Source organism: Abrus precatorius, unplaced genomic scaffold (genome assembly GCF_003935025.1).
Source record: "Abrus precatorius isolate BTA unplaced genomic scaffold, Abrus_2018 Scaffold6, whole genome shotgun sequence".
Taxonomy (NCBI): Eukaryota; Viridiplantae; Streptophyta; class Magnoliopsida; order Fabales; family Fabaceae; genus Abrus; species Abrus precatorius.
Window position 1 is genome coordinate 3,007,913 of NW_020874406.1, and position 12,628 is coordinate 3,020,540.

At 34.3% G+C, this 12,628-nt stretch overlaps 1 non-coding gene across 1 annotated transcript; it reads left to right on the top strand.

The window, feature by feature from the left end:
• The first annotated feature begins 6,230 nt into the window (after positions 1–6,230).
• Positions 6,231–6,337, top strand: LOC113870516. The gene has a single exon (XR_003505540.1). It is a non-coding gene; the product is annotated as a small nucleolar RNA R71 (small nucleolar RNA).
• Positions 6,338–12,628: the final 6,291 nt, after the last annotated feature.

Consider the following 12,628-nt stretch of genomic DNA (forward strand, 5'->3'; position numbering starts at 1 on the left):
TCAAAGTAATGCAGAATTGATTGACCTAGTATTTTCCAAACATTCAATTGTATTACATGCAATGTATGGTTGCAGTTAATCTCATTCAACAGTTTTAGTTCAAACATTTTTACTGAATTCTTTTTAGGTCATCCCAATTTCTGCAGAAATTTTATTAAAATATGTACAATGCAGCTTCAAATGCTTAATAAATGACAGGAAAGACTTCTTCAGTGAATTGTTCCTACAGTGCCTCAGTACCCCATTCCACATTTTTTCAAAAACTTCAAACGCAGAAAACCCTAACTACAGTTACAGAGGGATGAGAGTAAGTGTACCTTGCAGGAAGATGTAGTATTGAATGAGAAATGCTTGTTGATTCTAGGTCAACGCACACAGAGAGTGAGATTTGCAGAGAAAACTTAGAAAGAGATGAAGTTTTAAGCATGAAAAGTGTGTGTGCGTGCTCAGGTTAGGGATTATATATGGTTACGCTGGGCACGTGACAATTTTTTTAAACAAAATGAACGTTGTAAAATTAATTGTTCTCAGCATAATCACTATTATTCGTAAGAGTGAATGTTTCAGAGAGTGGATTTTTCAGAGTGAGGCGCGCGTTATCATTATTACTGAGCAAAGTGATAACGCGCAGCAAAGTGATAACTTTTTTCAATAAAAGTACTAACGCAGAAATATTGGAAGTTTACTTACCTGTGTGTAGTCACTTTTGCCAATAAAAGGGAACGATCCAGAGAGCTAGTTTTCCCATCTGTCTCTACGTGATCACTTTTATCAGAAAAAGTGATTGTTCCAGCATGGATCCTCCAAACTGAACTCTCTACATAGCTTCTTTTTTGCAAAATAGTGACTCCTCTCATTAATCAAATACCTCTAAAACCTCAATTAATTCAATTTTCACTCTCGAATCCATCAAATACACACTCTCCACATTGAATCTCAATTTCAAACCTCTGACTATTTATCAGATTTAATTCATAAAGACAGTTGTAGCAACATATATGCAGAACTTGGATAACATTGTAAAACATGATTATATATATTTCTAATTCTGCAGATACACATTAGACATTTTGGATCTCAATTCACATATTAATTTCACCTCAACAAAGATATGCAGCAGAATCACATAGCAACAGAAAATTAGAAAATCTGATTATGCAGAATTTTAATTCTTTGATTCATATTCACCTCATCAATTCTCAATTTAAGCATCCAAATGCACCTCAGAAAATCCGATTTAGCAGTATTTTTGCAGAATTTTCGCAGAATATCAGAAATTTACAGAACATTAATATGCAGAATTCTAAAAATACTATAGAAAGCTTAAACTGGGTTAGAAATGTGAGTTGCCTCTCACAAAGCGCTTCTTTAATGTCACTAGCTTGATATTAGTTGTTCCTCACTCAAGAGGAACCAATTTCAAGCATGATATGTTTCTTGCAAACTCTTCTCCATGATAGATCTTCAATCTTTGGCCATTGACCTTGAATTCCCTCCCTGTTTTCTGATCTTCTATAAGAATTGCTCCAAAGGGAGAAGTCTCCTTAATTAAAAATGGTCCAGACCATCTAGATTTCAGTTTCCCTGAAAACAATTTTAATCTTGAATTGAATAGCAGCACTTGCTGGCCAGGTCTGAAATCTTTTTGCAGAATGAACTTGTCATGAATTCTCTTAGTTCTTTCTTTGTACAACTTTGCATTCTCATAAGCTTGCTGTCTGAATTCCTCCAATTTATGCAGCTGCAGAACTCTCTTCCTTCCAGCACTTGACAGAACGAAGTTAAGCCATTTTGTAGTCCAATATGCTCTATGTTCCAGCTCTAGAGGTAGGTGACAGGCCTTTCCAAATACTAACTGATATGGAGACATATCAATTGGAGTTTTAAAAGCAGTTCTATATGCCCACAATGAATCATCCAGCCTCTTTGACCAATCCTTCCTTGAGTTGTTCACTACTTTCTCTAGAATTTGCTTGATTTCTCTATTTGAAACCTCCACTTGTCCACTTGTTTGTGGATGGTATGGAGTAGCAACTTTATGCTTCACACCATATTTCATTAATACAGCTTCAAGATACTTGTTGCAGAAGTGAGTACCTCCATCACTTATCAGCACTCTAGGCACACCAAATCTTGAAAAAATGTTCTTTCTTATAAAAGAAATCACTACCTTTGCATCATTTGATCTGGTGGGAATTTCTTCTACCCATTTAGACACATAATCCACTGCCACTAGAATGTATTCGTGCGAAAATGACGGGGGAAATGGTCCCATGAATTCAATCCCCTATACATCAAATAGTTTCACTTCTAAGATGTTGGTTAATGGCAGCTCATGTCTTCTTGAGATATTTCCAGTTCTTTGACATTAGTCACAGTTTTCCACATACCTCTTGGCATCTTTGAAGAGTGTAGGCCAAAAGAAACCTGCTTGCAAAACTTTTGTAGTAGTCCTTGAACTTGCATGGTGGCCTCCATATTCTGAATTGTGACAATGCCATAGTATCTCAGCTTGCTCACTTTGTGGAATGCACCTTCTAAGTAACCCATCTACTCCAATTTTGAACAAGTATGGGTCTTCCCACATATAGAATTTGCTGTCATGTAAGAACTTCTTCTTTTGCTACCAAGTAAACCTCTTTGGAATGAATTGAGTGGTTTTAAAATTTGCAATGTCAGCAAACCAAGGCATGTTTTCCACTGCAAACAGCTTTTCATTTGGAAATTCTTCATTTATTTCCAATGATTCAGTGGTTGAACTCTCCAAAGGTAATCTGGATAGGTGGTCAGCAACACTATTTTCTTTCCCTTTCTTGTCTTTGATCTCTAGCTCAAATTTTTAGAGGAGTAGAATCTATCTTAATAATTTGGGCTTTGCATCATGTTTTGTCAAAAGATATTTAAGAGCAGCATGATCAGTGTATACAATCACTTTCGAACCCATTAAATATGATCTGAACTTATCAAAAGCATATACAACAGCTAAAAGTTCTTTTTCTGTTGTTGTGTAATTCACTTGTGCAGGATTTAACACTTTGTTTGAATAATAGATAGCATGAAATTTCCTATCTTTTCTCTGTCCTAACACAGCACCCACTGCACTATCACTTGCATCACACATGAGTTCAAAAGGTAATTTCCAATCTGGTTTTGCAAGGATAGGTGCAGAAATCAGTTTCTCTTTTAAAATAGAAAATGCATGCAAACAATTATCATTAAATATGAAATTTGCATCCTTTATAAGTAAATTACTCAAAGGTTTAGCAATCTTGGAAAAATCTTTTATGAATCTTCAATAAAAACCAGCATGTCCTAAAAAACTTCTAACTCCCTTAACATTGATAGGTGGAGGCAATTTACTAATGACTTCTATCTTAGCTTGGTCCACCTCTATTCCTTTCTCTGAAATTTTGTGACCAAGGACAATGCCTTCTTGTACCATAAAGTGGCACTTCTCCCAATTCAACACAAGGTTAGTGTCTTGACATCTCTGCAAAACAGTGGATAGATTAGCTAAACAATCATCAAAAGAATCACCAAAAACAGAGAAATCATCCATGAATACCTCTATGATGTTTTCTACCAAATTAGAAAAAATAGAAAGCATGCATCTTTGGAAAGTGGCAGGGGCATTACACAAACCAAATGGCATTCTCCTATATGCAAAGACTCCAAATGGACATGTAAATGCAGTTTTCTCTTGATCCAAAGGATCCAAGGCTATTTGGTTGTATCCTGAATACCCATCAAGAAAACAAAAAAATGAATGTCCAACAAGTCTTTCTAGCATTTGATCTGCAAATGGTAGTGGGAAATGGTCTTTTCTGGTTGCATCATTTAACTTCCTATAATCTATGCACATTCTCCATCCAGTCACAGTCCTAGTAGGGATAAGTTTATTCTTTTCATTAGGTACAACTGTTATGCCACCTTTTTTTGGAACAACTTGGACTGGACTCACCCAATTGCTATCAGAAATAAGGTATATTATTCCTGCATCTAACAGCTTCATGACCTCCTTTTTAACTACCTCTTTCATGGCTGGGTTTAACCTTCTTTGTGGTTGCACAACAGGCTTAAAATTCTCTTCAAATAAAATTATGTGCTTACAAAATGAAGGATTTATACCTTTCAGATCTGCAATACTCCATCCAATTGCAGATTTGTGTTCTTTCAAAATTCTCAGCAGTTTTTTCTCTTGTTCTTCCTTAAGTTCATTATTAATGATGACTGGATTTTCATGTTTCTCATCTAGAAATGCATATCGCAGGTGGGAAGGAAACTGTTTCAGCTCTAGCTTTAGCTTTTCCTCTTGTTTATCATCCTTTTCCAGCTTCTCCTTCACTGAATTTTTTGCTGATTTTTGAATTAGCAGAGCTTCTAATTGCTGCTGCACTTCCATGATGTATTCTTCATGCAGAAGTTCAGATTTGTTATTCCCTGCAGATATTATTTCTTCTAACACAGCAAGTTCATCAATTTCATTAATATGGTTTTGTGTAATAAAAGCATCCAGTATATCTACCTTCATACATGTACTATCTTCAATTGGATATTTTAAAGCTTCAAACACATTAAACACTACCTTCTCATCTTGAACTCGAAGCATAAGTTCACCTTTCTGCACATCTATTAAGGCTCTCCCAGTTGCAAGAAATGGCCTCCCTAGGATCAAAGGAATGTTAGAATCAACTTTCATGTCCAGAATTACAAAATCTGCAGGAAAAATAAACTTATCAACTTTAACTAATAAATCTTCAACAACTCCATATGGATAAATGTATGATCTATCAGCTAGCTGCAGTGTAATGTTGGTGGGCTTCACTTCCTCTATGCCAAGTTTCTGTAGAACAGCCAATGGCATCAGATTTATGCTTGCTCCCAAGTCACACAATGCTCTTCCCTCAGTGCAGTTTCCTATTTCACAAGGAGTGCTAAATGATCCAGGATCTTTCAACTTTTGAGAAAGTTTTCTCTTGAGAATGGTATTGCACTCCTCTATCAAAGGTAGTGTTTTATCATGCTCTAGCTTCCTTTTTCTGGAAAGTAGTTCTTTCATAAACTTTGCATATGAAGCATTTGCTCTAAAGCTTCTGCAAAAGGAATGTTAATTTGTAATTTCTTAAAGACATTCATAAACCTTTCAAATTGTTCCTCTTGTTTAGGATTTTGGACTCTTTGAGGATAGGACAGCCTCTTGTATTTTTCTGGATCTATTGGCTTACAAGCTTCCTCAAAGAGTTGCTTTTTGGTTTTCCTCTTAGAATTCATAGGAACATCTACTTTTTCTTCTGAATGGTCTTTCTTCAATAGCTTAAAATTTCTTGTTGCAGATCTTGTTCAATTTTTCTCTCTGCTGCATCATTTACTTTCTTTTCTGCTGGTTTAGGACTTGCAACTACAGCTCCACTCCTTGTAGTTATAGCTTGACATTGCTCTTTAGGATTGATTACTGTATTGCTTGAAAATCTTCCTTCATCCCTGCTGGATAGTTGTTCAGCTAATTGTCCGATTTGTGTTTCTAGTTTCTTCATGGAAGCTTCTTGAAGCTTGTTTGAGTCACCTTCATGAATTGCAACATAGTTTCTTCATCTCAGTCAACCTCTCATTCATAGGCTTGGAAAATTTCTGATTTCCTTGAGGTTGAGTGGATGAATTCCTCTGAAAATAAGGTTGTTGTGTTGCTGGTCCTGCATTAGAAAAAGGCAAATTTGAGTTAGAATTCTTTGTAGCAGAATATTGATTATTCCAATTAGAATACTGCTGAGTTCTATTATTCAAAAATTGAAATCCAGGGGGATATGATGGCTGTTGTCTTTGAAAATTATTCATATAATTCACTTGCTCTTGTGGTTCACCTGTAGATGCCTCGCATGCACCATTTACATGGTTTCTTCCACAAAAATCACAACTTAGTTGACTGGTAGGTATACTCCCTGTTTGTAGATTGCTGATTTGTTATGTTAAGGCAGCTAATTATTCTGAAAATATTTGATTTTGTAGCTGATTTTGTGCAAGAAAAGTTTCCAAAACCTTAGCTTCATGACCAGAGTTTCTTCCTTGATTTCTTGAGTTTGAATTTTGATACATTGAAGATGCCATCATCTCAATAATTCTCTAAGCTTCTTCCAAGGACTTTGTATTTAATGAACCTCCAGCAGTAGCATCAACCATTATTCTTGTTGCTGCATTCATCCCATTATAAAGTTTCTAATTGCATCTAATCTGGGATACAATGATGTGGACACCTTCTAAGTAATTCTTTGTATCTTTCCTAAGCTTCATACAATGATTCTTCTTCTTGCTGCACAAAGGATGTAATTTCTCCTCTCAACTTAGCAGCTTTGGATGGAGGGAAGTATGTAAGTTAGGATCATTAGAATTTCCTCCAGAAAACTGATCTTGTTGGACTAAATGTAGTAGGGCAAGTTTAATCTCAAAATGGTTGGCTTGAATAGTTGGCCTAATTATAGAAGAGTTAAAATCTTGCATGTTAGGAATAGCATAGTCCCCTAATGTTCTAATTCTATTTTGCTCTACCATTTCTATTGCTGGATTTGGTTGTCTCAAAGGTGTAGGTGTTCTTTTCACTCTAGGATTACTCTGAATTCTGGAGAATGGACAGCTTCTAATTCACTATCACTCCCTATGACTTTTTCTGCTCTAGACTCTTTTCTCAATCTTCTCAAAGTTATGTCTATGTCAGGATCAAAGACCAGAATTGATTTATTCTTGTTTTTACCACGCATATACAAATCAGATTAAAACAAAACTAGACTACAATCAATTTTCAGAAATGCACAATAGAAATCATGCAAAATCTATCAATAAAAGCATATAGAAACTTAAATCTAGCAGTTGCAAAATTGTCAAATCATGTAAAAATATGCAGAATGGCAATTACAAATATGAAGAACAATGAAAACTGAAATTATGCAGATAAAAAAGATGTAAAAACTCTATGCAGCAGACAACAATATTATGCAGAATACTACACAAGGTGCAGTAAAATTATGCAGAAAGCAATTTGAAAGCAAAGCAACAAAATAAATGCTCAATCTAGTTTACTTTTCTACTACTAATGATATTGAAATGCAAAATTCTCTACCAATGGCGCCAAAAACTTGTTGTTCGCAATCTAACACTAGTAAGTGCACTAGGATTGCAGCAAGTAATGAGTAAATTTAAGATCCAAATATCGTCTTCACAGGGAATTTAGATTTCAAGTACCACTTTACAAAATTATAACCATTTGTGCCATACGAATTTTGGAAAGAGAATTGTAACATATAATAGTAGTAAACCCGCATAATACAAAGAATTAACTTGCAAAAAAACAGAGTATAACAATGTGATGAATTGAGATGGGAATGAAGCATAGTTAGGAATTTTCTTCACAAGAATATCAGTATTAATTCAATTATGCCTCTGAACATTCAAGAACTTGGTTAATTGACAATCAGTTTCGCATAGCAATAGCCAAAGGTTAATTCCTTAACTCATTGACCCTAACAAGCAACTAAACCACCCTAATCCCTTAGGTGAAGTTCAATTTCAAGTTGCATTAAGACTTAGAACCTTAAGATTGCAGAATTAGGTCTCCTTATCCCTAAGAAATCCCCAAATTCTGATTGCTAACTCAGATTGGAGAAGCAAATCCAACTTCTATTGGTAATTGTTCCTCTAAGATGAATCAAACGAATTTCCATTCATAGATTGCAAGAAAAACAGAATTCACAATTCAATTAATCCAAGAACTCAAAATTTAGAAGCAAGAGTCAAATCAATACATCAATTCGAGTTCCATAAAACCCTAACTACAAGAAAACTACTCAGACATGGGAGAAGAGAAAGAGAAAGAAGAAGAAGAAGAAAAAGAAAAACTCCAAGAAGTCATAGCCGGAAGCTCCAATCCGATTCCTCTTTGTGGAAGCTTCAAGACTTGACCCCAATCTTCTCTCTCAATCTCTCTCAACGAGATCTAACAGAAAAATGGAAAAATAAAACTCAACACCAAAAAATCGACACGTTTCTGTTATTTATAGAATTTCTTAGATTTACGCGTTATCACTTTTATAAGAAATAGCAGCCACGCAGAAGGTTTATGGTTGCGCGTTAACACTTTTATGAGAAAAAGTGACCACGCGCAAATTTCCTGATATTGAAGGCTCTCTGGAACTATCACTCTTGCTAATAAAAGTGACTACGCAGAGCTCAAGTGGTTGCGCGTGATCACTCTTATGAATAAAAGTGATTACGCACAACTCGCCAAGTTGAAGGCTCTCTGGAACGTTCACTTTCGCTGATAATAGTGATCACGCAGAGCTTTTCCTGATATTTGCCTCTCTGAAACGCTCACTTTTACTGATAGAAGTGATAACGCCTAACATGTTGAGTCTGAGACTTCACAAGATCTCTCACTTTTCCTAGCAGAAGTGATAACGCCCAAGCTTTCTTCTTCTTTGAACTCTGGAGTGATCACTTTTACTAACAATAGTGATCACGCCCAGTCTGCACTTTCTTGGTCTTGTGTTTTTGGAGTCCAGACTTGCTTCTTTCTTCTTCCTTGTCATCAAGCCTCCATTTCCATGATCCTTGCTCAATTTATTCCTTCAAAAACAAGGTTAAAAACTTAATTTCTAACCAAAATTTCTACAATTGCTAAAATAACTACATATGTAAACAAACTTCAATTCCTTCTTTTTTTTTCCTGAGTTTTTCTGCTTTCTTCATATATTTTTCTTATTAATTGTGTTAGAATTATGCTAAAATATCAGTAAAAATATGGATTTATCAAACTCGTGCAATGTAAAAAATCTTTCGAAGTTTTTTTAGAATTAAAATATATTTTGAAATTTCTTACTTCAAAATTAAAATAGATTTTTGAAAATCTAAAAAGATAATGATGTATAAATTACTCTATCAATCACAAATTATATAATTATAAAACTAAAGTTATTTATCTTATTTTCTTTTTCAATAAAATCTTTCTCTTAAATCATTTTAACGCCCTCAAAGGGCAACTTTCATTTTTCAAACACCTTTCAAAACGTTTTTTTTTTCTTTAGAACTATGTAGTCCTGATTTCTTTAGAGCACTAAGGAATACAATTTGTCGAGTCCAATTATTTTAAAACTTCTTTTTTTCTTCTTCCCATTATTTTAAAAATACAAACAAATAAAATATCAAATTTAAGAATGAAAAGAAATTTTATTTTTGTGCACAATTTATGGGTAATCGCTTTTACAAACGTTATGGGATGCTAATACTTTCCCCACATGTAGTTAGACTCCCGAACACGGATCTGATTAGCAGACCATGTTTTTTCCTTTTTATTTTCTTTATTCAAAGTTTTCCAGGTTTCTTTAAAAATTTTGGTGGTGACTCCTTCAATGTCTATTCTTCCCGTTTACCATTTTTTTTTCCCATTTTTCATTTAGATTTTCTCTGTGGCTGCCTCGATTGCAATAGAGATATTAGCCTGAGTATAATTGGCTATGTCCAATTCTAACTAAAACTGTTTGGTAGAATGATCCTAGTTGAAAATGTACTTGAGATAGTTCCACATGTCTTTGGTAGTAGAAAATAATTACAAGTTATTGACCATTAGAGACTCAGTGAACCCTAAAAGGCAAGAAATAACCAGAGCATCCTTCGTCTCCCAAGCATCCAACTCAGTTATGGCTATAGGTTCAAAAGAGGTCTCATCAACATCTCCCCACAGGCCTTTCCCTTTCATGAACATCTTAAACTAAAACTGCCAGGCAACATAGTTCTTCTTGTTAAAGCAAACACAAATTTTTTTATCACCATAAAAGCCTAATGGAAAAGCTAAGCTTCTGAATAAAGAACAAATAAAAAGTAAGAGTAAGAACCCATGGTTGATGATAAATGTGCGCTAGCAACAAAATAGAAGGCCATAAAGGAGAGTATCATAAATGAATTTGCAAAACAAGGAATCATGAACCAAAGTGCACGTCATTGTTATATTTTTAAGGGAGAAGAAGAACGAGAGATCAAGAACCAAGGACTAAAATATGCATGGCTTCTTCTAAGAGACTCATGATACCATGTTATAAATTTGGCTTTCTTTCCTTCCTTCATTTTATTCCTCTCAATATATAATACATAACATTTGCAAATATTAATGACACTTGATCCTAATTCTTAATTTATAAAACCGAAATTAAGAATCCTAAATATATATAATTAATAGGCTAAAAACTATTCCTAATCTATATAATAGAAAATAAATATAGATATAACAGAGCAACATATTGTTAGGAAAAATAATAATGGTCTAACAGACTACTTGCCTAACAAAATTCTTTTTGAATGTTATTAAGAGTCAGTTAATTACTTACTCCTCTCTTCTTAAGAATATTCCTACTTCTTAACTTTAATTTCTTTTCTTTTTTCACTAGAATTACCACCATCACCTTCTACAAGAAGCCCTTTGAGGTTGCTGTTTGATTTCTTGGTTATTTTATCTTGTAATGAGGACATAACTAGCTACATTTCTTTCTTCACTTTATCACTAACCGAAGTGCAAGCACCCACATATTTTTTTTTGTTTTGGCCAAATGAAGTTTCAAATGATAAACCTTACCACTCATTATTTTTTGCACCTCCATCCATTGATATTCCATGTTATCACACCATATCACTCTTGTTATCATGAGCATTTTTTCACATTAAACTAGCCATAACTAAACCAATAGAGTTGCTCACTAAGCCAATAGAAATATTGCCAATGGGTCATACTTTGAAACACTTTCCTACTTCTCGGTTGTCCTCTCCTACTTGCAGGTACACCTTTTCCACTTGCAAACATCTCAAAAAAGAGTAGAAATATTGAAACAAAGGCAAAGGAAGCAACAAATTGTACCAACCCAGTATTCAATAATCCCTAAGTCGTGGTTGCGATTTTGACTACCATGCGTAATGCTTTTCACTAGTTGAAGGGTAAATCAGAGGCAACCTTAATCACTTTATTGCCAAGTTAAACATGTTAGGCATACAACAGATTGGAATGGGTTTCTATTGAAAGGGTGTTAATTGCATATAGTTTTAGCTCTAATTAGGTCTTCTTAATGATGCAATTGATATCCACTATTATACGTAAGACTAAAATAAATGGCTATACTAGTGGTCACTTCTAGCCACAACAAGGCCTAATATAAGTGATAAGTTTGTAATTAGGCCCTCTTTTACAGCCCATTTATTCATATTTGACCTTTATTTTAATTGAGTTTTACACTAATTGATTTATTAATTGTGTAGTTTGATATAAAGAGGCTATGAGTAGATTTCGGGTGCATTTCAAGCCCAAATGAATGGGCTTAAAAACATCACAACAATAAGCACGCCCAGTGAAGCATGGGGGTGCTTCGGTGTAATGCATACCGTGCATATGAGTAGCACAGCCGTGCTTGTTTGCGGCAGTCACTCTTTGCAATTTTAAAGGAGTTCAGATTATATAAATAAGGGAAGGAAGGCATCGTGAAAGGGGCTTCTTCTTCTTCTTCTTTTGGCTGAGCACGAATTTACACATAACTTTTCCTTTGAGATCTCGGATCATTTCCACTCCTCTTGTATGGATTGTCAGCACACTCTTGGCCGGACTGAATCTTCAAGTGACCATACTTGAAGACTGAAGATTCATCTCATATTCTAGTTTGCTATATCTCTTCATTATGGATATGTTATTGACTGTTTTAGCGCTTTCTTTCTACATGAGTAACTAAATCCATAGCTTGGGGATTATTGTTTATGAATTTATGGGATTTTGATAATTGAATCTAAATTTGATTTCTGTTTCGTGATTAGAATTTATCTTATTACTTCTCACTCTTAACCCTAATTAATTACATTGTCAGGCAATCGTACCTCGATTAATTAATAGATCTATAGGATAAAACAAGATGAAAGATTAGGTAGACTAAACCAGTATTCTTCTTCTAATCGTTATTGAATTAACAAGTTAATAGGCTCCCTAGGCTTTCTTAAATTGATATCTTGCATGATCATTGAAGATGTTAATTTAGAAAAAAGAATATTAATATTGCATGACCATTGAATATTAATAGTATTTGTATGAATGATTAGTAATCACAAAGAAATCAAATTTAGATCTAATTAGAAAAATAACATAAAAGATTGAATGGAAACACCCATATGCCCTAGGTTTTTCTCCGATAAGTGTACTCAAGACGTGCTTTGTGTTTCTTGCTCTTAGTTTTATAATTGAGTCGGCACACGTGTATCCGTGTTGCTGCGGCTAACCAGCAGCTATCTAAGCTGTGAAGTCTTCAAGGGATCTATCACACAAATTAGAGAACTAACTAGTAAGTGTACTAGGTAGTTGTAGCAAGTAATAAAATTTGGAATTCAATATGAGCCCCAAGTATCGTTCATAAGGATCTTATTTTACTTACCACTTCACAATTTAACAATTAGTTGAGCAAAACAATTCATATGGGAGGTTTGCAACATATAAAAGTAAGAAATAAAAACAATAAAAGGTAATAAACTTGCTGTAAAAATAGAATACGAATTTTGTATTAAGAATGCTACATGGAAAATGGTTAGGAATCACTTCACTAGATTTTTAATTGCAATGTAATCA